Source organism: Gorilla gorilla, chromosome 8 (assembly GCF_029281585.2).
Source record: "Gorilla gorilla gorilla isolate KB3781 chromosome 8, NHGRI_mGorGor1-v2.1_pri, whole genome shotgun sequence".
Taxonomy (NCBI): Eukaryota; Metazoa; Chordata; class Mammalia; order Primates; family Hominidae; genus Gorilla; species Gorilla gorilla.
In genome coordinates this window covers 89,354,895-89,379,738 of record NC_073232.2, presented here as the reverse complement: position 1 = coordinate 89,379,738, position 24,844 = coordinate 89,354,895, and the positions used below count along the sequence as shown (strand labels likewise).

The following is a 24,844-nucleotide window of genomic DNA, read 5'->3' as shown; positions in this document are numbered from 1 at the left end:
CGTGCCACCATGCCTGGCTAACTTTTTAATTTTTTGTAGAGACAGGGTTTCACTATATTGCCCAGGCTGGTCTCAAACACCTGGGCTCAAGCCATCTGCCCACCTTGGCCTCCTCCCAAAGTGTTGGGATTATAGGCGTGAGCCACCACGCCCAGCCAACCATTCCTGTATTCTTTACAGCTCTCTTTTCCTTTTAGTAGTTAATCCCCTGCTACAAATCAATGATTGTTTAAAGTTTCCCTGTTCAAATCTGTGTGATTTTTGTGTGAAGAGAACCTGACGGATACACCCACTGACTACCAAACTCAATAAATGAGCAAAGACTCACATTTAGACATCTCACTGTCAAATTACTATATAATTGTATTAATAATTATTGCAGAATATTGAGGAATAAAGAGAAAGAAACTCTACTAGCTTTCAAAAAGGAAAAAAGAGTCAGTTAATAACAAACACAGACCAGCATGTGCCTTTTCAAATCTGCAACAATACGGCAAGATTTTTGAAGGTTAAAGAAAAATTTATTTCAAGCCTAGAAACCCATACCAATCATAGTAAAGACGTTTTCAAACGCGTAAGACTCAGAAAGTGAGCCTCAATCAGAATAAGTCACTTAAGACTATTAAATATATTTCAAAAAAAATCAATGTAAAACACAGGCAAAGAGATGTGGCATCCAACACATGGTAGAACAAAGCCTTGAATTTAAGGAAAATTAACAACTGCAAGTCTAGGAAGCCAGGAGGACATCAGTGAGTGGAATCCGCAAAGAATGTCTTCAAAAAGAATGCATTTATTTCAGGCAATAGACAAATGGGTTAAAAACTAGAGGATTTGAGGGAAATAGTCAAGGAGGCACAATTCTTCCCTCAACAAGGCACACACACCAAAAAAACAAACCAATAAAAAAACTCAAGGGGGCCAGAATGGCGGCTCATGCCTGTAATCCCAGCACTTTGGGAGGCTGAGGAGGGCAGATCACCTGAAGTCAGGAGTTCGAGACAAGCTTGGACAACATGGTGAAACCCTGTCTCTACTAAAAATACAAAAATTAGCTGGGCATGGTGACGCACGCCTGTGGTCCCAGCTACTGTGGAGACTGAGGCAGGAGAACCACTTGAACCTGGGAGGTGGAAATTGTACTGTGGTGAGATCGTGCCACTGCACTCCAGCCTGGGTGACAGAGCAAGACTACGTCTCAATAAATAAATAAACCTCAAGGGAAAACAAATGCCACCAACAAAAAGCAGGAGAGACATGGTTCAAATGCGCCATGACTGGACAGGCGACACTACTCACGCCTGTAATCCCAGCACTTTGGGAGGCCAAGGCGGGCGGATCACCTGAGGTCAGGGGTTCCAGACCAGCCTGGCCAACATGGAAACTCCTTTTCTACTAAAAATGCAAAAATTAGCCAAGTGTGGTGGTGCACCCTGTAATCCCAACTACTCAGGAGGCTAAGGCACAAAAATCACTTGAACTCGGGAGGTGGAGGTTGCAGTGAGCCGAGATCAAGCCATTACACTCCAGCCTGGGTGACACAAAGTGAGACTCTGTCTCAAGAAAAAAACAAAATTGCCATGATTTAGAGCAACTGGTAAAAATTAGCAGAATGAACTCAATTGGAAAAGATATTAGAGCAGCTGGGCACGGTGGCACATGCCTGTAATTCCAGCACTTTGGGAGGTCAAGGTGGGCGGATTACAGTACATGTACTAAAATTGGAATGATATACTAAAATTGGAAGATTAGCATGGCCCCTGCGCAAGGATGACATGCAAATTCATGACGTGTTCCATATTTTTTATGTATTTTAATAAAAATATAAAAATTAAAAAAATTTTAAAGAAAAAGATATTAGGAACTATCTATTTTGAGTGATGCTGAAGTTGTGATATTAGAATTATAGAGAGGGAAGTATAATCACAGCAAGCACTGCTTGGCTCTTCTACAGACAGTATTTACATTAACACTGCTCATTGGCTTGTGCTGCGGTTTGGATATTCGACCCTTTGGAACATTGTTGAAATCTGATCCTCTATGTTGGAGGCGGTGCCTAATGGCAGGTGTTTAGGTCATGGGCGTGGATTCGTCATGAATAGATTAATGCTCTTTCTGGGGGGCGGGGAGGCAGTGAGTGAATTTTTGCTCTATTAGTTCCCAGGAGAGCTGGTTGTTAGAAAGAGCCTGGGACCTTCTTCCTCTCTCTCTTGCCTTCTCTCTCGCTATCTGATCTCTGCACATGCCAGCTCCTCTCTGCCTTTCAGTATGTGTGGAAGCAGCCTGAGGCTTTCCCCAGATGCCCAATCTTCCAGCAGCAGAATCGTGAGCCAAATAAAACTCTTCTTTATAAATTACCCAACCTCAGGTATTCCTTTATAGCAACACTAAAGGGACTAAGACAGCTTGCAACCTTTAGACTCAATCAATGGGCAATGCAAGGAAAATATTTCCAGATAGAGAAGGCAAATGTTATCAGACTCAACACTGTAAAAATAAAGACATAGCTGAGAAAAGCTGAAAGATGGACAACAGGAAAAGAGAGGAATGCGGAAGGCTAGTGGTACTAGTCCCCTCATCTTATAAAATTTGGCACCTAATAGGTAGGAAATAAATGCAACAAGATATAGAGGTTTATGAACATTAAAACTGCAATGGTAGGGCTGGGCGTGGTGGCTCAGGCCTGTAATCCCAGCACTTTGGGAGGCTGAGGCGGGTGGATCACTTGAGATCAGGAGTTCGAGACCAGCCTGGCCAACATGGTGAAACCCCGTCTCTACTAAAAATACAAAAAAATTAGCTGGGTGTGGTGGCGGGCACCTGTAATCCCAGCTACTCAGGAAGCTGAGGTGGGAGAATTGCTTGAACCTGGGAGGCAGTTGCAGTGAGCCAAGGTGGCACCACTGCACTCCAGCCTAAGCGACAGAGTGACAGTCCATCTCAAAAAAGAAAAAAAACAAAAAACAAACTGCAGTGGTAATCAAGAGAGGAATTCATATACTGATAAAACTAAGAAGTTGTACATGCCTCTTTGTGTGTGTGTTTGTGTGTGTGTGTGTGTGTGTGTGCATGTGAACGTGGTCTATCAAACAGACAGAGGCAACCCAAAGCACATACATCAGAAACGGCTGAGTGAGGAGTTATACAACTCTTAGTAATAACCATTAAAATAATTTTAACAGGAACCATTAAAAATGTGTTGCTTCTGGAACAAAGCTATTGCTTTTCATTTACAACATTCCTCCACGATCTGATTTTTTCAGCCATGTTCATGAATCACTTTGAAAATAATCCTGTGTGTAGGAGTCAGCAAATTTTTTTTTTTTCTGTAAATAACCAGATGGTAAATATATTTTAGGCAGTATGGGCCATACAGGTCTCTGTCACAACTCTACAACTTGGCTATTCTGGGGCAAATAGACAATTCATAAATGAATGAGTGTAGCTGTGTTCCAATAAAACTTTATTTACACAACAGGTGGCAAGAGGGATTTGGCCTGCAGGCTGCTATTTGCCGACTACTGATCTACTCCAGCATTTCCCAAACTATGTACTACAGGATACTCCAATACACTTGAAGCTTTTCCTCCAAAAGAGTGAGGGTTTCCAGCTCAAAGAGTTTAGAAAATGCTAGGTTTAAAAATGTTAAGCAGATTTCTTTACTTCAAGGCTTCTTGCAGTCTCTAATGTGCTTATGAGCTTTTGGAAGCCAAATATGGAATAGAATTCAGCACACAGCATTTCTCCAATTTCCATGGATATACTGGAGAAGCACCCAATCAATGATATCTCAAGTGCCACTAGTGTTGGGTGGGAAGGCTTGGGAAGCAATGTCATCATCTAATTCCTACCTTGTATAGACAGAAAAATGAGGTTTAGAGAGTGGGAAGTTACTTGGCTGAGGCTACTCAGCTAGACGGTGTCAGAACTGGGACTGGAACCCAGGCAGCTTAGGGTTGTTGCTGCCATTTCAGAGGGCCATTCCTTCATTTAGATGGCCCCATAACAAACCAGTGCAAAGCTATCCTGAGTCATCTCCATCCCGAGGGATTTTCCGGAAGGCACTTTGAAATTACATAACAACATAGACGAACCAATACTTAAACCTCAAAAAAGGCGAAGACTATGGGTTCAGATTTTATTATCTTATTTAGAAACAACACGAGGTGAGGTGAACTGATTGGACACATTCACCACGAGTCTTTCCTAATTTCTAATACAAGGTGGAGCAATAGAAAAAAATAGAAAATAAGGAGAACAAAGTCTTTTTCTCAACTTTTTTAGGATTCTAGACTATACTATTCAGTGTTACTAAAGCACACTTTGTATTTTATGAATCATCAGTGATGAGTAAGTACAGATTAAGCTCTATCTGAACATGCAGCAGTGTACAAAGCACAGAGCAAGAGTTTTGGAGATAAAAGAAAGTTTAGGAGGATCAGAGACAAAAGAAAAAGGCTTGGCCGGGCGTGGTGACTCATGCCTGTAATCCCAGCTCTTTGGGATGCTGAGGTGGGAGGATCGCTTGAGCTCAGGAGTTCAAGACCAGCCTTGGGAACATGGTGAGAGCCCATCTCTACAAAATAATTAAAAATTAGCTGGGCATGGTGGCACACAGCTGTGGTCCCAGCTACTCAGGAGGCTGAGGTGGGAGGGTCACTTGAGCCTAGGAGGTTGAGACTGCACCACTGCACTCCCGCCTGGGTAATAAAGAAAGACCTTGTCTGAAATTAAAAAAAAAAAAAAGAAGAAGAAGAAAAAGAAAAGAAAAAAGAGAAGGAAGGAAGGAAGAAAAAGACTTGAGAAACCTAAGATCTAAGTAAACACCCCTAATATTTTGTGAAGGCAGTACAAAAATATGAACCAAAGCAATATAACTCTAAACAAAGAAACGGTCAGAATATAAATTGAACTTTAAACAAAAAAAGAGTAGTTTAATCAGGGTCCAGGCAAGGTGAGTATATCCACTCTGAAAATAACATCTTGGTTCATAAGTTGGTTTCTGAATTCTAGAATGCTTTATATCATTATTTTGTATTCAACACACAAACTACCCATTCCATTTTCTTCATATTTTTCAGGTGTCATTTCATAGCCTATGATGATTAATTGAGATGGATTTTTGAAAACCTTCCTAGCCAACTTAGCTAAGGGACAGCTTTCCCCTAACACTCTCGTGATTGGTGTGAAAATGAAACCTGCTCCTTCCAGAACAATGAGAATGCTGCCTCTGCCGACAACATTCCCATCCAACTAAGATCAAGCCAGATTGCTCTTGAGTCATTGGTTAGTAACCCATGGGAAGAGGAAGAGTAGCTGTAGTTGACCTATAAACTCTGCCTTGGCCTTGTCCCAAGCTAACCCCTATTACAACCCACAGACTGTCCCTGGAGTCAGAAGTTGTCCCCAGACTTGTCCTAATGGCCTAGCACAGTGGGAAGTTGTCCAAGAGTCATGGTCATCAAGAGACCTTCAGAGACCACTTAATTGTACAAGACTTTATTTGCCAAACTCCTAAAATTCCTGAGTGCCGTGGGACAAGGCAAGGAAGATGTAGTTGCTGGGCAAGAAAAGTGAACAACCATCTAGTTATTGATACAAGGTTCCTAGGTTCAAATGCAAGTAGCCCCTGGCCTGTGCTGTCCAATACAAGAACCAATGGGCACACATGGCTACTTAAGTTGGTGAATGCAACTGAGGAACTGAATGTCAACTTTTAATTAATTTCACGTGATTTTATTTAAATGTAAAAACTGAAGCAATGTAAAATATGTTCCATTAAACATTAATGCATTGCTTTGGTAGAACTACATTTTACTTTAAATACTATATTGCTTAAAATATTATTTGGTGCATCGTAGCAGATGAGTCTACAAAGGAAAGCATCACTGATCTACCTGGTGTCAATAAAGTGTTTCCATTTAAATGTTTTTTTCTAAACACTGATGTAACACTGTAATGTGTTCATATGAATATTTTACACAGACAGCACAAGTTATGGTGATAACTATGTAAATCATAATTGGTAATTATATCAAAATACTTGTTTTAATTAAGATATAATTACATTGTTTCTCTAGTTTATAAAATAAATATGGCCAATTTTTCTAATTTATCACTTTGAAAATTTTGTAGCAGTCCTAACACAGAGACACTTTCCAAAGCCTTAGGACTGATACAAAATCCAGTGGAGACACAGAAATTAATAATACAATCAGAACAGTCAAGAAAAAAAGAGACAGGAGAGGAAGGTAAGCAAAAAGCAACATAATCAATGGCAATTATAATTTGCTGTGGCAGAGCAAAAGGAGAAAGCTGTGTATTACATAAAAAGTCAAAGATAATAAAGCAGAAAATGTTAACAGACAATTTCAGCAAAAACTTAGTGAATTTGATGCCATCTCCCCTCGACAGTCAAAAACAGATCAATGAAATTAGTCACTCAAAATCAGAATGGCCAAAAAAACTGCTTTAATGATTTTTTACATCTCAGCTCATAACTCTGGCCAGTTATAAAACATCTTGGATTCTTGAACCAGTTTATGGAACTGCTGAAAGAAATAGAAAACCAGAAATGATTGATCATGTGTTCTTTGCCAATAATCTCTGGTTGAATCACAGAAGAATTTTTACAAACATTCACTGTACAGTTAGCTACAATGCAGGATTTTCTTTACAAAAAAAGAATGCTTGCTGAAGCAAGCAATGAAGACAAAAATAGGCACTGTGGGCTGGGCACGGTGGCTCACGCCTGTAATCCCAGCACTTTGGGAGGCCAAGGCGGGTGGATCACAAGGTCAGAGATCGAGACCATCCTGGCTGACATGGTGAAACTCCATCTACTAAAAATGCAAAAAAACAAAAATTAGCCAGGCGTGGTGGTGGGCCCCTGTAGTCCCAGCTACTCGGGAGGCTGAGGCAGGAGAATGGCGTGAACCCGGGAGGCGGAGCTTGCAGTGAGCCAAGATCACGCCACTGCACTCAAGCCTGGGCGACAGAGCGAGACTCTCTCTCAAAAAAAAAAAAAAAAAATAGGCAGTGTGATTTATGTTTTTTTTCACAGATATCACACTATATATGAAAGAGCTAAATTTAAAGTTTCAAGGAAAGGAAAAACTTACTTGTGACCTAGCTAAAGAGGCAGGAGAATTTATGTCAAAATTGACATTTTTCATAAGAGAAGTAAAAAATAATGGTTTCATACATTTTTGTAACTTGAATCAATATGTGGATGACTTCACTGAAATCAAAAGCATTATATAAATTGCCTTCAAAATCCATAAGAAAATGTTGGGGAATACTTTGTTGATATTGATAAATTTAGAGTTAGTTTTTCCATTTTTGCAATATTCCTTTGAATTTAATGTCAACAGTTCTGAGCTGGCATAAGAGTTAGTGAATTTGCCTAAGTTGAACAGATGTAGCTTTGAAACTGATATTTTTTGTTTCAAAAAGTCAAATTAATTATTCTAAAAAAGATGAACCAGTTTTGTCAAGTTGAATGCAAATATCGTGGAGAATGATTTTTTGATGCTGAGTTCAGTTGCTGGAGAACTTGTATATTTGGGGTTTGGTTAACAAATATACTTTTTCAACTATAAATTTTATAAAAGCTAAATATAGACCAAGTATTTCAGATAAAAATGTAGTATCTGATAGCTATAACATACATATCAAATTTCAAGACTTACTATAAAATTTAAGAAAAAATGTCTCATTAATATTTTTACATTGATTACATGTTGAAATAACATTTTGGGTAGACTGAGTTAAAGAAAACATATAATTAAAATAATTTCACCTGTTTCTTGGCCAGGCACAGTGGCTCACACCTGTAATCCCAGCACTTTGGGAGGCCGAGGCGGGTGGATCATGAGGTCAGGAGATGGAGACCATCCTGGCTAACATGGTGAAATCCCGTTTCTACTAAAAATACAAAAATTAGCCAGGTGTGGTGGCACATCGCTGTAGATCCAGCTGCTCGGGAGGCTGAGGCAGGAGAATCGCTTGAACCCAGGAGGTGGAGGTTGCAGTGAGCCGAGATCGCGCCACTGCACTCCAGCCTGGGCAACAGAGCAAGACTCCGTCTCAAAAAAAAAAAAAAATTCGCCTGTTTCTTTTTAATTTTCTTAATGCGATTACTAGGAAATGTAAAATTACATATGTGGTTTACATTACATATCTGTTGAATATCTAGGGACCCTGGCTACTCGAAGTAGTCTTTCCAGAGCATTGACAGCATCTAAAAGTTTCTTAGAAATGTAGAGTCTCAGACCCTAGCAAAAACCTACTGAACAGAATCTGAATTTTCAGATTCTAGGCAATATGACCACCCTAGGTTATCACCCAGCAGACTCCCAGAACTGAGAATCTGGGGTAGACCCAGGCCATTAGAATTTGCAGGACCAAGTACCAAATAGGAGAGAACTACACAGAGAAGTCCAGAGATTTATCTTTGAGTAGTCAGTGCATGTTTTTGAGCCAACTACATGTGCCTGAGGGGGTGGGGGAACACTAGAAAAGACTGGAGATAACAGTGTCTGGTACAGATGCAAAACAGTGTCTGTTTCCACCTGATAGAATGGAAAAACTCAGCCAGCCATGGTGGCTCATGCTTGTAATCCCAGCACTTTGGGAGGCCAAGGCGGGCAGTTTACCTGAGGTCGAGAGTTTAAGACCAGCCTGGCCAACATGGTGAAACCCTGTCTCTACTAAAAATACAAAAATTAGCCAGGCATGGTAGAAGGTGCCTGTCATCCCAGCTACTTGGGAGGCTGGCAGGAGAATTGCTTAAACCCAGGAGGTGGAAGTTGCGGTGAGCTGAGATCGTGCCACTGCACTCCAGCCTGGATGACAGAGTGTGACTCTGTCTCAAAACAAACAAACAAAAAGAATGGAAAAACTCATAATTCACAAGCACTGGGTACTCAGAAAGATGTTGCTTAACCCATTTATGCTGGAGGTTGCAAATTTTTTGTGTGTGAGAAATCAGACCTTGGTGATGACCTTAAGCAATAGGATATAAATAACTCCCACAAGCTTAGTGTTCCAATTATGGAACACTTGGCATAAACGGGTTAAGGAATAATTATCCCTGTCTAATTAGCACTGCTCCTACCTAATAAATCTTGAAAGTAAGACAAAAGAATCAACTGTCTCCAAGTAATTTATCTACATCCCAAAACAAAGCTCAACAATATTTCCATCCCCCCAAAAGATAACATTGCAATGTCTGGCATCCTGTCAAAAATTACCAGGCATGCAAAAAGGCAGGAAAATACAACCCACAACGAGGAGCAATGTCAATCAACTGAAACTGACCAAGAGTTAAGAAAGGTATTAGAATTAGCAGACAAGGACAAATATTCAAGATTTTAGGCAGAGATATGAATATATAAAAACACAAATCAAATTTCTAGAAATAATATCTACAATGTGTGAGATGAACAGTACACTGGATAGGATTAATAGCAGGTAGACATTTCAGAAGAAAAGACTACTGAACTTGAAGACATAGCAATAGAAATATCCAAAATGAAAAACAGAAAAGAAAGTTTTAAAAAAATGAACAAAGCATGAGTGAGCTGTGGAGACAACTTTAAGCAGCCTAAACACATGTAATTGGATTCCACATGGGGGGCACAGAGGGATAGAAAATGATATTTAAAGAAATAATGGCTGAAAAAATATGCCAAACCTAATAAAAATATAAACCCAAAGATCCAAGGAGCTCATTTAATTCCAAGCACAAGAAATATAAACTAACGTATATCAAGGCACATTGCAAATTGCTTAAAACCAGGAACAAACAAAACATCTTAAAAGCAGCTGGGCGTGGTGGCATGTGCCTGTAGTCCCAGTTGCTCGGGAGGCTGAGGCAGGAAGACTAAGCCCAAGAGTTTGAGGCTACGATGGGCTATGACTGCACCACTGCACTCTGCCCTGGACGACACAGTGAGACTTCACTTTTTAAAAAATAAAAATACTAAATGCAGTTAGAAAAAAAGGACATATCACATAAACAAAAGAAGGTAAGAATGATAGCAGATTTTATGTCAAAAGCAAGGCAAGTGTAAAATAGTGAAGCAAAATCTTTCATAAACTAAAAAGAAAAAATTGTCAATCTATAATTCTATACCCAGCAAAAATAGCTTCCAAAAATAAAGCTGTAGCTCCAATTATACAACTAGTTAGCACACGGTACTTATAAAAATAAAGGCAAAATAAGGATTTATCAGACATATAAAAATGGAATGAATTCATCACCAGAAGTCCTACATAACAAAAAATGCTAAAGTAAATTATTTTAAGTAGAAAAAATAATCAGGTAGAAATATGGATATACACAAAGGAATAAAGAACAGCGGAAATAGTTACTACCTGGGTAAATACATAAGAGCTTTCTCCTTATTATTTAAGCTTTTAAAAGAGAAGTGACTTCTCAAACAATAATAACTTATATGGAGTTAATCACATATGTAAAAGTAAACTGTACAACAATACAAAGGCCAAGATGGAAGTATCCTATTGTAATGTTCTTATATGATATGTGAAGTGATATAATATCACTTAAAGGTAGACTATGATAACTTAAAGATGTATACTGTAAATAGTTTGTTGGTTTGTTTTTTGAGACACAGTCTTGCTCTGTGCCCAGGCTGGAGTGCAGTGGTATGATCTCGTCTCACTGCAACCTCTGCCTCCTGGATTCAGGCGATTCTCATGCCTCGGCCTCCTGAGTAGCTGGGACTACAGGCATGTGCCACCACAACCCACTAATTTTTGTATTTTTAGAAGAGATGGGGTTTTTGCCATGTTGGCCAGGTTAGTCTCAAACTCCTGGCCTCAAGCAATCCACCCGCCTCAGCCTCCCAAAGTGCTAAGATTACAAGTGTGAGCCCCTATGCCCAGATTATACTGTAAATCTTAAAGCAACCACAAAATAACAAAACAAAGACATATAGCTAATTAGCCAACAAAGGAGACAAATGGAATCTTTACAAAAACAAACAAACAAACAAACAAAAAACACCTCAATCCAAAAGAAGGCAGAGAAACCAGGGAAAAGGGAATAAAGAATAGACAAGATACATAGAACACACACAGTAAGATGACAGATTTAAAATTACTATATTGATAGTTACATTAAATGTAAGTAATCTAAATATACCAATTAAAAGACTAATTTTCATATTGGGGAAAAAAGATACAACTGTATACTGCCTACAAAAAAAAAAAGCACTTTAAATAAAGCCACAAAAGGGTTAAAAGGATGGAAAAAGTTATACTATACTAACACCAATCCAAAAAAAAAAAGCTGAAGTGGCTTTATAAATAACAAGTAGAATTTACAGCAAAGAATATCAGCTGGTCTAAAGAAGGTCATTTCATAATGATAAAGTCACCAGTTCTTCAAGGGGACATAAGGATCCTAAGGGTTTATTCACCTTAATAATAGCTATGCATCCAAATACGTGAAGCAAAAACTGACAGAACTACACAAGGAAACAGACAAATTTACAAAGCCACATATTTCAATACTGCTGGGGATCCCTGCTCTATACTAATAAGCAGTCCATATCCATGTTGACTTGTGGCAAAGTTTTATTTTGACATCTTACTGGTATCATCGTAACTAGCGCTATTTTGTCTGGCTTGCAGGCTAACCAGGAGTTAGAGAAGAAGGCATTTTCAGGAAAGCTAACCTTAAAAATAAATCAGGCCGGGTGCTGGTGGCTCACACTTATAATCTCAGCACTTTGCGAGGCCGAGGCAGGCAAATGACCTTTGGTCAGGAGTTCGAGACCAGCTTGGCCAACATAGCAGAACCCTGTCTCTACTAAAAAATACAAAAATTAGCCAGACGTGGTGGTGCGCATCTGTAATTCCAGCTACTGGGGAGGCTGAGGCCAGAGAATCGCTTGAACCCAGGAGGTGGAGGTTGCAGTGACTGCACTCCAGCCTAGGTGACAGAGTGAGACTCTGTCTTAAAAAAGAAAAAAAGAAAAGAAAGAAAAAAAAACTGCATCAGCAAGTACGAGTTTTTAAAACGCAAAAATTTCCCGAATTTCTACTGAAAAGATTTATCTGGGAGTAATAAAAAAGTGAGAGAGTTTGAGAAACTTATGCAAGACCATATCAAAAAGCCCTAGAAGTTAAGAAATTTTGGCTTAACATTGATCCAAACTTTCTTCCAAAAAGCTAGGTTAAGAAAACATGGCAATATTATACCTCAATACAACTGTTTAAAGAAAAAGAACGAAAGAAAAAAAACAAGAGTAATGGTCATTTTCCAGGTTTTGTGAACTAGAATTCTTTCCAATTCAGCACCAAAGCGGCCTTTGGAAGATGTGCACATTTAAAAATAAAAACCTGGTGTTTTCAGGAGTTGGGTACAGATTTATTTGTACAATAAATGTTTTTAGCAAAAAGCAGGCAGATGCTTGAATTCTAGCCTCTAAATCCAATGTAGGGGCACTAAAAACTCCAACCCTAATTGAACAGTTTTGTTCTTAAAATTCTACTGCATGAGCTTTCAAGCTGAGTTCCAGAATCCACTGTTACACACACATAGGACATCCACGGTGACATCACTGCCGTTTACTTATTGGCTGGGAAGTGAATGTGACCCTGGAATCAGAAGATCTTGATTTAAATTTCAATCCTGTCACTCTTACATACGTGACTCTGGCCAATCATTTTTCCTCTCAAGCCTTGATGTTGCTCATCTGTGAAATGGGAGTAATACTACCTACTTCACGTGGTACTTGTGATTAAATTACATTAGATAAGTGAAAATCCCGGCAGACTGCCCTGTACATAAAAGTCCTCCATAAATATTTATAAATGTAGGCGTGGTGGCTCATGCCTGTAATCTCAACACTTTGAAAGGCTGAGGCAGAAGGATGGGCTGAGCCCAGGAATTTGAGACCAGCCTGAGCAATATAGTGAGACCTTGTCTCTTCAAAAAATTAGCCAGCCACTGGCCAAAAAGTTAAAAAACAAAAAATTAAAAATGTATCTCAGTTACTGGGAGGCTAAGATGAAAGGATTACTTGAGCCCGGGAGGCAGAGGTTGCAGTGAGCTTGGATCGTTCTATTGCACTCTAGCCTGGGTTACGGAGTGAGATCCTGTCTCAAAAAAATAAAAAATAAATGTATAATTAAGCATCACTTAAATTTAAACTGTGATTATTCATGACAAGTCACTTTCTAGTACTTGAACTGAAACTTTCAGTATTCACTGTTAAGAAGGCATTACTCTTAGCAACAACTGTTTGTCCCACCAGACTATGAACAATGCTTCAGGGAATAATAATAATTATTATTATATAATAGGAGGAGGAAAAGGAGGAAGAAGAAAAGAAGGAATATCTTGAGAGAGGAAACTTCTCTCTTACTATGAAATCTATTCATCTTTTAAATAGTCATTCTCCTATTTACCTATACTTGGTGATGGTAACAAATTCAGTAAGCCTACAATTAATGGAGGCAACTTTCCCTGTTTCTGCAACGCATGAACTCTCCCTAGTTGTCCCTAGAATCAAAAATTGTGGGAAAACCATTGAGAACATATGAAAAAATGAAACAAAAGCCATTGTTGGGTAACTACAAGCAATGCGTGTGAATTTGGCAACCAAACAAGATAAAAAGTTTGGAGGAGAAAAAGGGTTGGGTGAAGATTATGCAAACACAGCACTTAACTTTTCAAAACCAACTTCTAGCTGAAATGGAAAATAATGGAGAAGACATTGTGTTTAGAGAGACTTGGCTATGGGGCAAGGGAAGTATGAACGGGTTTATAAATTGTAGAACTACCAAGTTCTGCAAACAGCTAAAGGATGCTACTATTTGAACCTAGAACCAGTATCTGTGCTCAAAACGAAAGTGAGTTTTCCACAATAAGCTTGCAGTTTCTTCTGAGTTTTTTGTTTTCTCTCTCTTTTTTTTTTTTTCAAGAAGCCTAAATACAAGACATGGAACCAATTTGTTCATGGAAAAACATAAACTGCTTTCACTGCCTGCTATAACTAACTTGTGACTTCTTCCAACACTGTGAGAAGCAAGTGTATAGAAAAAAAAAAGCCATGCAATGAAAGCTTTTCATTCTTTTTTTATGAGGATTTAAAACACACACACACATACACAGAGATGTTGGGTTTATACAAATAATCAACCAAAACATCTTCCAACCATATAATTTTCTTCTCAAGCATATAATACGATTTTTCTTTTTCCTGGAAACTCAGTGTCAGGATATATGATGGTGACTATTTTTTAAAAAATAATTGGATAATTCTGGGGTCAGAATGAAAAAAACGTATATAAATCCTATTTCAAAGTCTAATATCGAATTCATTTTTAGGAAGTGGATGGACATCGTCTAACATTGGTTGAAGTAAGCTGTCTCTTCATTTGAGTTCATGTTCTATCAGTTTTTCCAGGAAGTTCTTAGCCTTATTTTTGGACTTAAAAACTGATAAGCAGCTGGGCAAGGTGGCTCATGCCTGTAATCCCAGCACTTTGGGAGGCTGAGGTGGGTGGATCGCTTGAAGTCAGGAGTTCGAGACCAGCCTGGTCAACGTGGTGAAACCCCGTCTCTACCAAAAATACAAAAATTAGCTGGGTGTGGTGGCACATGCCTGTAATCCCAGCTACTCAGGAGGCTGAGGCATGAGAATCACTTGAAGGTTCTCTGCAGGAGGCAGAGGTTGCAGTGAGCCAAGATCACGTCACTGCACTCCAGCCTGGGCTACAGAGTGAGACCCTGTCTCAAAAAAAAAAAAAAAAAAAAAAAAAAAAAAAAAGCATGCATGCTCACCTCTAAATTTCTAAATTTTCAGGGTGGAATTTCCTCATTATGGCACACAGTTCAGGATCAGAGGTCCGTCTTTCTACTTGCCTGCTATCAAGAGCAGGAAACAGGACAGGCACAGCCCTAAGGCAGAGCACGCTTATCAAAGTTTCTCCTAGAGCCTCAGGGCGATTCATCCTGCAGAGGACCGCTCTTGCGTCCCCAAGGGTTCCTTTTGGAAAAGGGCAGGATCTCGTGTCCCCTTTGAGCCTCTCCTTCCCTTCAAGAGTGATAGGTTTCCTCCAATCTGTCCAGCCAATATTCTTCAGGATCATAACTGGGTCTTATCAGAACCACAGAGCCTTGCAATCCTTAAAAGGCAGGAAAGAGGAGATAAGAGCAGTGTAACCAGCAGGCTGCTGAAGTGAGGATGAGATTTCTGAGAGCCTGTATTCATGCACACAGATGTGTCCTAGCAGGCAGGCTTCCCCTCCACGAGGGGTTCATTTAAAGAACAGATCCTAAAGAGGAAGTGACTCTCCCCTTCTGCAGGCCTGAAATAGAGCCGCTTGCCTCACCAAGCACCATTGAGGGGATCAAGGCAGAAACCAGAGGCTGCTGGTTGCGATGCACAGCACTGAGAAAGGAGGCAGAGGGCTCTGGGGCTCAGTCAGGCTGATGGCCAGTTTCCGCAATGCTCAGCAGAGGGAAAAGAAAGCCTCTTTAGAAACAGAGTTGGCAAAACATTGAATATAAAGAATACTCAGAGAAAATGCATAATTACAGACACTGAGGAACCGTCTAGACTAGATCCCCATGGTACATCCTTTATAGGAGAGAGTGGGGCTAGGGCTAACTCCTCACCTACATCCTTTTTTAAAAAATAAAAAAATTATTTTAGAAACAAGGTCTTGCTCTGTGGCCCAGGCTGGAGTGCAGTGGTGCAATCATAGCTCACTACAGCCTCGACATCATGGGCTTATGTGATCCTCCCACTTCAGCCACCCAAGCATCTAGGACTACAGGTGTGTGCCACCACGCATGGCTAATTTTTAAATTTTTTGTAGAGATGGGGTCTTACTAAGTTGCCCAGGCTGGTCTCAAACTCCTGAGCTCAAGTGATCCTCCTGCCTCAGCCTCCCAACATGCTGGGATTACAGGCATGCACCACTGCATCTGGCCCCCACATATATCTTTTATATCAAATGGCTCTCCAGGCTTCCTTATTCCTTCTTTATGTGCAGAGATAGGGATGGTTAGAGGAGGAAAAGTAGACCTAGGAAGCTACTGATACATCCTGTCATTTATGGCAAAAGGTTTATGACCTTGGAGCTGAATCCAAACCCAGACTCTACTACTTATTGCCATACCTCATTTGAGGTACTTAACCTATCAAGGCTTCCACTTAAAAAGCTGTGCTAACTGTGGCCGGGCACGGTGGCTCATGCCTGCAATCCCAGCACTTTGGGAGGCCGAGGCGGGCGGATCACTTGAGGTCAGGAGTTCGAGACCAGACTGGCCAACATGATGAAACCCCGTCTCTACTAAAAATACAAAAATTAGCCAGCTGTGGTGGCAGGTGCCTGTAATCCCAGCTACTCAGGAGGCTGAGGCAGGAGAATGGCTTGAACTCGGGAGGTGGAGGTTGCGGTGAGCCAAGATCACGCTGCTGCACTCCGGCCTGGGAGATAAAGAAAGACTCTAACTCAAAAAAAAAAAGTGCTAATTAAAATAAGAACAGCATGTCAAGCCCTCAAAGCCCTCAGCACAGGGCCTGGCAAACAGTGGACAGTCAACAGATGATGCTACCAGTGGCAGCACCGCCATCATGGCATCCTCTCATGTCTCCATGACATCTAGAATGTGCTTCCATCACAACACCTATGCTTGTTTATTTACAAATGTATCCCCCACTGTAAGCTCTGTGAAGGCAGGATTCACTCTATATTCTCAATAACAAGCATTAAATGGGTACACACATCCACGTGCACAAGCATACACACACACACCACGTGGTTATCAAATGTTTGCTGAACAAAGGAAAGACAAAATCAGCAGTTTGATTACTTTTACTTCTTGTTTCTATACAATTCTAATTTCAAGGACCTTTCTTCAGATGCTAATAATAACATAATAATATAGGTGGATAACTTGACTAAGTTAACTGAAGTTGATGGTTACATCAAGATTCTATGCCCAGTAACACCAATTAAAGAAGATTGCTGAAACAAAGATTCCTTGGTCTGTGTGCTCCGGTCTGTACTAACATTAGCTGGAGTATAGTGGTGTGATCATAGCTCACTGTGGCTTCGAACTCCTGGGCTCAAGGAATTCTGCCTCCTCAGCCTCCCAAGTAGCTGGGACTATAAGTGGGGACCTCCACACCAGCTAATTTAAAAAAAAAAAAATTATAGAGAAATGTTGTCCGGGCTGGACTCAAACTCCCTGGGTGCCATGGGTCCAACCATTATTCATCTTTACAGATTCCTCAGGCCGGTCAAACTGTAAACACGCAACAGAAGCTTTGCAGAATTACATGCAATAGCCAAACCACCTGGGATAAGTAACATTGCTACTGGGGCAAGAAAATTGTGCTCCCTTTTAATTGGGAAATTAAAGTACCAAACTATTTCGGCATGGGTAAACATCTTTTCACTTATTGCAGAACTTAGAGAAAGGAGAAATGTGAATTAAGCCGTGAATACAAAAAAAAAAAAAAAAGAAAAAGTCACAAAAAGAGCAATATTTTTATATTTTTGCAGGGAACAAGTGCCAGGTGGGAGGGCTCTGGGTGCACTGCAAACAGTGCCAGACCCCCTGGCTGCTCAGGACCAACAGTAGCCTGCAGCTCTACCTCAAGGCAGGGCGAGAACCTCCAACTACCATCCTACTCTATTACTGATCCTGAGTAAACCTTTATGTTCACAGCTTTGGGGGAAAAGTAAAGATTCCTTAATCAAGTCAATCTGTCAAGGATTTCCTAATACCTACTCTCTGGTATATTCTCATGGACAGATGATCATAAGTGGAAAGCATCCCTAGCGAGGCTTTTGATCAAAAGGGTCTAGCACAGTCTTAATATGACCAATCGTTCATGACTTACACCCACCCTAGACTGGCCACGAAGCACAAACTCCCTTCCAAGATTTTCCAGAAATATGATTTGAAAAAGAAAAAAAAAGCCAACGTGAATTCTGCTGTGTGTATGTACAATTTCCATTTGCAAGGGAAAGGTTATCCAAAACAAGCTTATGTTTCAGTAACTTTCAAGGTACTGCCACGGGCAAGGAAAGCCAAAATAAATTTCAAACAATTTTCCCCAAAGTTCAGACCTTTTAAAATGCCCTGACCTGACCAGTTTCAAAACTGGTATTTCCAAGTTGCAGTTCCAAAGAACGCTTTTTAAAAGCAAAAATTTCCTGTACATAAAAACTTTGATAGGGTATTCAATATCATTATTATACTAAACAAAGGTGACAGCCAAATGAGATTGACTCAGAACAAAGGCAGAAGGGTTTGCAAATTGTTAAGAAGAAAAAAATGAAAGGGAAAAGAATACAAGCATCAAGAAGCACTGTCAAAAAGAGGGAGGAAGGAAAGGAAGGAAGGGAGAAAGAGTAGAGCAGCCTTGGATAGAAACAAAGCCATGTATTGGAAACCCTGGGAAACTGCGGACACAAAGGGTGAGCTAGCAGCATGGAGGAGCTGAACAGGCAGCTAAATTGGCCAGAGGAAAGCTGAAAGAAGTAATCAGAAAGGATTGCAAGGGGGAAACTTACCCCAAGTCAAAGAGCAGGCTGGGGAGTGGAGGGAAAGCAATTAAACACCAATGACAGATGGAGATAAGGGCATCCAAGGCAAATGTGTCCCTAAGACACTTGAAACCCAGGCCTGCCGGGAGGTGGCTGGGCGAAAGCAACAGACCAGGAGCAGGAGGGGCAGAATGTCAAAGACGGAAACAAACAAAGGGTCCTAGAAGGAGAAGAAAGCTGCCAAAGTCTGGGGGTGAGGGGCGGTGTTAGGATGTTTGTGGGGAGTGGTACTATGGCTGCATAAGGAATACTAGAGAAGTCCTGAGCAAAGGAGGTCCCCCTCCCCAACTAAGCTCATCACCTTCTTCCTCCTAAGGGAAATGGCTCTTATTTCTAACCCCAAGGACCATGATGTTGGGGGGACAACATAGTCACCACTATCAAGGGGAACTGGATCATTTTCCAACAGTACCCCTGTGGAAAAAGAGGAAACAGGCTAACTTTGACCGTCCACCTATATCTGATATCCATCAAGAATTTTGTAGCATCCCAAGGCATTAAGCAGGAGGAAAAAGTTTGATGGTATAAAGGTGAAGTCATCTTCTGAAAGGAGCTGGGCTGGGTGAAAAAGGATAGTGGGTGCAGTAGCCATGCTGGGCCTCTGTGTATATGGAGGGGTGTGTGTGTGTGTGTGTGTGTGTGTGTGTGTGTGTGTGTGTGTGGTGTGTGTAGCAGGACAGAGGGATGTATGTGTTTAAAAGTTGGCAATTGGCTGGGTGCGGTGGCTCACACCTGTAATCCCAGCACTTTGGGAGGCCGAGGTGGGCAGATCATGAGGTCAGGAGTTCAAGACCAGCCTGGCCAACATAGTGAAACCCCACCTCTACTAAAAACACAAAAAGTAGCTGGGTGTGGTGGCACGCACCTGTAGTTCCAGCTACCTGGGAGGCTGAGGCAGGAAAACCGCTTGAACCCAAGAGGCAGAGGTTGCAGTGAGCCGAGATTGCACCGTTGCACTCCAGCCTGGGTGGCAGAGTGAGACTCCATCTCAAAAAAAAAAAAAAAAAAGTTGGCAATTGCTCTTGAGAGACAAGACTTAGAAACGTAACATGATGGCTGGGCACTGTTTCTCTAACCTATAATCCCAGGATTTTGAGAGGCTGAGGCAGAAGGATCACTTGAGCCCAGGGAGCTCGAGACCAGCCTAGGCAACATTTCTCGATAATTTTTTTTAAATTAGCTGGGCGTGGTGGTGCACACCTGTAGTCCCAGCTACTTGGGAGGCTGAGGAGGGAGGATTCCTTGAGCCCAGGAGTTCAAGGCTGTAGTGAGCTATGATCACACCACTGTACTCCAGCCTGGGCAACAGAGCAAGATCCTGCCTCTAAAAAAGAAAAAAGTAAAAGAAGAATAAGATGCTAAGAGAACTGTAATGTGCAGAGAAATGTACTAAGGAAGGGAGATTTATCCCAGTGAAAGTCCTGGGTGAAAAACCCAGTGAGGATCACTGAAGTCAGGGCATGTACAATGAAGCTGTAGAAGAAGATGAGACTCAACCTCCAGCTTCATATAAGTTGACCCTTCCAGTCAGAGGGGAGTGTTGAATTTTCAATCAGGAGATCTTAGTTCTAATCCTAGCACAGGCAAGGTTCTCAACCGTGGAGCCTCAGTTTCCTCATCTACAAGATGGAAACCCTGGGTCATCAGCCCTAAGAACCCAACGGAGTTCTTGAGCATCTCAAGTGAAAACGTCAGTAAACCAAGTGAAAACTGAAAGACTGTAAAAATCTGTTATTACTGCACAAAAGGGATGAAGTAAGAGATACATGAATGTATAAATGGAGCCCAGAAGTGGATTAAGGGCTTAGAATTGTGGGTCCAACTCAGCAACCGTGAATCATCAGGGGATCTGAAGCAACAGCAGTTTCCAGTACAAGGAACCCCTAAGATTTAGAGGAGATTTGGAGTCAGAGGGTTTTATACATGCCCAAGCAATTATGGCTTATTTTACAACCTTTTATAGAACAAAGGGGATTGAAACTCACTGAATATCCCAAAAAGGATTGTGATTGATGCTGGAGCTACTAGAGGGCCATTTATTCACAATTCACAATAATTAGGAAGGCAAGATGTTTTGGGGTGCTGGCCAGGAACTGGGAGACAAGCAGGCCTAGGTAGAGACACAATACAAAATCTTCTTTTTTAAGGACATGTACGTAAAATTTGATAAACCATATAACGCCTCTTCTATCTTCCTGTACCCAAGATTCTGCTCCTCAATTCTTACTGGCACATCAACTTGCTACTCTGGCTTTATTTGAGCTGACATGATTACAACACTGTTCTGAAAACAAAAAGGTGCTGCCTCTGCTCTAGCCCTCATACTTGAAGTATTTGTTTACGTCTGTTGTTTCTGAACTGCGAGTCCATCCAGGGCTGGGCCCAACCCTTATTCATCTTTATAGGTTTCCCAGGCCTGTCACACTATAAACACTCAATAGAAGATTTGCTGAATTAAATCCACTAGCCAAACCACCTTGGATAAGCAACAACTTCTTATAAACTGAAGTTTTCTCATTGATTAAACAAAGGATGTGGGCAAGGTACCCTCCAGCTCCAACAAATGCAAAAACAACAGAATGTTCTGAAAACACAAAAGCACTGCCTGGAGACACATTGTAACTTTTATGCATTTCATGCAATAGAAAAATGTATAGAATTAAATCTGATTCATATGTCAATTTTTAAATAAACACTTATTTTTAGGTATTAGATCCATTCCTTTGTTAGGCAATGAAATATAAAAGCAGCCTAAGGTTTTACATATGGAAAACCTATACATGCCGGTTACCCTAAAATAACATTTATTTGGATAAAAAAAAAATGTTAATTCTGACATTTCCTTTTAAACCGCCTCCCCTGACAGACTATATCTGGAATAACATTGACATAACAGAAACAAGTAAGTCTCTTTACAATGACTACAGTTTAACAAAGGCGCCTGTCTTTTTACCTTCCTTGTTTACTGAACAAAGGCAGCAAATGTAAGTACAGTTGCCCCAGCAGCTGGCAAGTTCTCTCCCATATGCGAAGAAGTTGTGGAACAGCTGGGGAATGCAAGATGCTTTTGAACAAGCTGCTATGTGATCCAAAATAACGCCGCCTGTTCATCTTCCGTACAATGGAAGCGACGGCCCAGCGCAGGTCTGGCGCATGCCCTGCAGCGGCTTCTTTCTTTCCAGATGGAGTGCAACAAGTGGCTACAAATGGAGTGAAATGCACAAAAGCAGGGATCTTGCTCCTAACTCTTTACACGCCTCCAATTGGTTATGCACGCAGCTCATTTTCCAGTGTGGGAGAAGCTGCATATCATATCCAGATGTAAAACCTACATAATGACAATCCCTCCCTGTCCTCCTGTCCATGCACTTTCTTGAAGATAATGTTCATGGTAACTACACATCGGGTGGTGTATAATGACATTATAACGTTTCTTTATGTTGCTTTAGTCCATATCAATTGTTTAAAAGAACAAAACCCAAATCAAGAGGTATAAAATAGCAAAAAATGATCAGATGTATTATAAGAAACTATATCCATTATATATACTATATACATATAGATACAATATACGATTTTATATTTCTTGCATGTATATACAATATAGAGTACATTTGCTCATTTGAAAAACTTTCAAGTTTTTTAACATATGAAATAGCTATACTGATTGCTCATTAATTGTTCAGTTTAACTGACCTATACTTCATGCTGTCATCTAAAAGTTAGTTTAGCAATTTTCAGACCATACTTAGTTGACCATGTTTAAGGAAATATTTTTGAAATGTTATGTCTCAAACTCTCCTTCCTCTTCTATCAACTTGGTGGTTCACCTTTAAACAGACTATCAGAAAATACTATATTTTCCAAGGAAATGGTCCCTCTTCCCAGGATTAGGCCAGCACAATTTTCACAGAAGCAGATACATTTCTTTAGTGCCACTGATGGCTAGTGAATGAGAAAAGAGAATACATATTTCCTTTTCACCAGTTCATTTGGTTTGGGTTTTTGTTTTTTTTTTTTTTAATTCCTACCATCTTGGCCATTAGAATACTGGGCTTTAAATTTAAAAGAAAGGGAAATGGCTGAAAGGCCCACCACAAAATTACACAGTGGCAAAACCAGGAGAAAAGCTCTACAGTTCTGGAGCTCCTTGTAAACTCCTTGGGCGACTGGACCAAGTTTTCCATCACTACCAACCTTTCCCTAGCCCCAACTTGCTGAGAGAAGGAGGAATCACTAACTGTACTATATTGCCATATTCACTAAGAACAGTCAGTTCAGGGCAACTATGAACTACTTTACCTCTCTGGATGAGGGGAGGAAGGGAAGGATTCTGTTCTTAAACATCATCATTATTAGTTAACATTTGTTGAATAGCAACTATGTGCTAGGCACTGTGCCGAGTATCTCATGAATTATCTAATTTAGTCCTCATGGTTTGAAACCAGGAGGCACTATTATTATTCCTAGCTTGTTTTGTTTAGTTTTTTTTACAGACAGCTGTCTAGCTCTGTTGCCCAGGCTGGAGTGCAGTGACGCAATCATAGCTCACTGCAGGCTCGAACTCTTGGGCTCAAGCGATCCTCCCACCTCAGCATCCCAAGTAGCTAAGACTACAGGTAATTTTTAAATATTTTGTAGAAACAGGGTCTCACTATGTTGCCCAGGCTGGTCTCAAACTCCTGGCCCCAAGCCATCCTCCCACCTCGGCCTCCCAAAGCCTTGGTACTACATGTGTGAGGCACGGCACCTGGCCTTTGATTTATGTTTTAAAAGAAGAAAGTGAAGCTCAGAGGCTAGGCAAATTGTCCAAGGCTGCAGACCTCTAAATGGTGAAGGCAGCAACCAAACCCAGCCATTCTTCCCAGACTTCCCAGGCTTGCCCTCATCAGCGTGCCTGGCTGCCTCTACCTAGGAAGTTCCAAGTCCCTGACTGTCACGCCAGAGTTGCAAACATCTTTCTTGAAGGCAATACATTTTAAGTACATTCAGGACAATGCCAAAGTCCTATTTTGTAAACTTGAGCTCAAATGTTGTATAAAAATTGTGGATACAACCATATCCTTGGATCCCTCAAAGAAATTCTGAGGTTTTAACTTATCAGTCAGTAAGGCGGGCCATTATTTCCAAAGCATACTTCACTTAATTTTAAACGCACATTCAGCACAGTGGCAAAGTCACACACAGCTTAAACAAGGTGGGGACTGCAGCTCCTTGCAAAAGAAAAGGCAAACAGAGCTCCGTGCTGTGTAGAATTCCTGACTCCAGGCCCACCTGCCTGATGAAACACTGCAAAAAGCAAAGGACAGCTATTTCCACCTCTCTTTGGAACTGTCATAATCCTAAAGGTTTGGGGAGGAAACCTTAGTTCTCTTCATATACATTAAGTTTTAAATATGAGTTGGTTTAGCTATGGCACTGGCATTAACACAAGCCAGAGATAGGTGGAAAGTCCGTCAAGCCCTAAAGCCTAGCATAATCAAACCTGAACCCCGGGGTACGGCACACACCCAGCAGTCCATAAAGCGCTCTTCAGTAACTGACTTTGCCAAAAATAAAAAAATAACCTGGAAGAATAAACAGTCCTCTTTGGAACAGGGCGGACTCTTGGATCTGTTAACCTCTTTAAGCCTCAGTTTCCTCATCTGTGAAACAGAAATAACCTCCTGGGAAGAGGTTGTAAGGTTTAAAGAGAAAATGAAGAGCCTTCCACATTGTGTAGGGGAGAGTCCCTCGTCCATTAGCCCTTCATAAAAACCAGTGCCTGCCCTTTCCTTCCAACAGAAGAAGGGGGTGGAGGCAGATAAGACAAGACACGAAAACGTGAATTCCATCGATTGACTGCGAGGGGCTAGGGTTCACAGCAAGCAGAACGTCCTGGGTTTCTCTTCAATACCACCTCCTCCTCTCCTGTTCAGATGCTGAGAAACATCTGGCGCAGTAGAGATGCTGCCTCTGACATTTCTATGACAAAACGCCTGCCCGTGCTAGGGTTTGCACAGGCACAAGTTATCACAACCTCGGGATGGGGCTGGGGATGGCGGACAGGAGCTCCTTTAATTTCCCCAGCTGGCCTCTCCCCTTGTGAGGAACTTCTCATTGCAATAAACTGTCAGACTTCACAAGATCTCTCATGCCAACGCCTGAAGCTCTTAACCCCGCACCTGACCCAGATTGCGGCCTGGACTGGAGCCTCCCCGCCGCTCACTCACTGTAATGCAATTACCGCCTTCTGGAG

At 41.0% G+C, this 24,844-nt stretch overlaps 1 protein-coding gene and 1 pseudogene across 1 annotated transcript in view; one reads left to right on the top strand and one right to left on the bottom strand.

Annotated features, from left to right (window-relative positions):
• LOC101129712 (supervillin) overlaps positions 1 to 24,844 on the bottom strand; it is a 277,906-nt gene that overhangs the window by 251,129 nt on the left and 1,933 nt on the right. The gene's annotated exons all lie outside the window — the stretch shown is intronic.
• On the top strand, positions 1,712 to 1,805 carry LOC115936091 (uncharacterized; annotated as a pseudogene).